Source organism: Lathyrus oleraceus, chromosome 5, assembly GCF_024323335.1.
Source record: "Lathyrus oleraceus cultivar Zhongwan6 chromosome 5, CAAS_Psat_ZW6_1.0, whole genome shotgun sequence".
Classification (NCBI taxonomy): domain Eukaryota; kingdom Viridiplantae; phylum Streptophyta; class Magnoliopsida; order Fabales; family Fabaceae; genus Lathyrus; species Lathyrus oleraceus.
In genome coordinates, this window is record NC_066583.1 from 33,609,979 (window position 1) to 33,610,744 (window position 766).

At 39.2% G+C, this 766-nt stretch overlaps 1 non-coding gene across 1 annotated transcript; it reads left to right on the forward strand.

Annotated features, from left to right (window-relative positions):
* Positions 1-410: 410 nt before the first annotated feature.
* LOC127089755 (small nucleolar RNA R71) lies at positions 411-517 on the forward strand. The gene has a single exon (XR_007791310.1). It is a non-coding gene; the product is annotated as a small nucleolar RNA R71 (small nucleolar RNA).
* Positions 518-766: the final 249 nt, after the last annotated feature.

Genomic DNA, 766 nt, shown 5'->3' on the forward strand with positions numbered 1-766 from the left:
TTGAGTAAGGATTTCCTTGTGCATAATTTACTTGGTCAGGTGCAGTTCATGCCAAACATTCAATAGTGGCATGTCCTTGGACTCTACAAATTTCATAGTTTGGAGTTACAGTAGCTATGATAGATGGATGAGTAATAGTTACATTGTTGATCTTCTGAGTAAACATATCGACCTTAGAACTTACATGATCTAGGCCATTGACTTCGAACATGCCTCCCTTCTGTTGTGACTTCTAGATTTGAGCATGTTCGGTTCCCCATTGATAATGGTTCTGGGCCATGTTTTTGATAAGATGGTAAGCTTCATTGAAGGGTTTGTCTATTAAGGCCCCGCCAACTGCAACGTCAATGGTCATTCTTGTATTGTAAAGTAGACCATTATAAAAGGTATGGATGATAAGTCATTTCTCTAGCCCGTGACGAGGATATAATCTCATCATGTCCTTGTATCATTCCCACGCCTCAAAGAGTGTCTCTCCTTCGGTTTGTCTAAATGTGGTTATGTGATTTCTTAGTACTGCTGTTTTGCTCGGCAGTAAGTATATGTCTAATAATACTTTCTTGAGTTTGTTCCAAGTAGTGATAGAGTTTGCAGGTAGAGACTGTAGCCATGCCCTGACTCTATCTCTTAGGGAAAAAGGAAAAATACGTAAACAAATGGCCTCTGGATCAATGCTATTTCTTTTTAAAGTGTCTGCATACTGTACAAACACTGACAAATTTAGATTGGAGTCCTTAGTGGGATTTCCAGAGAATCGGTTTTGTTG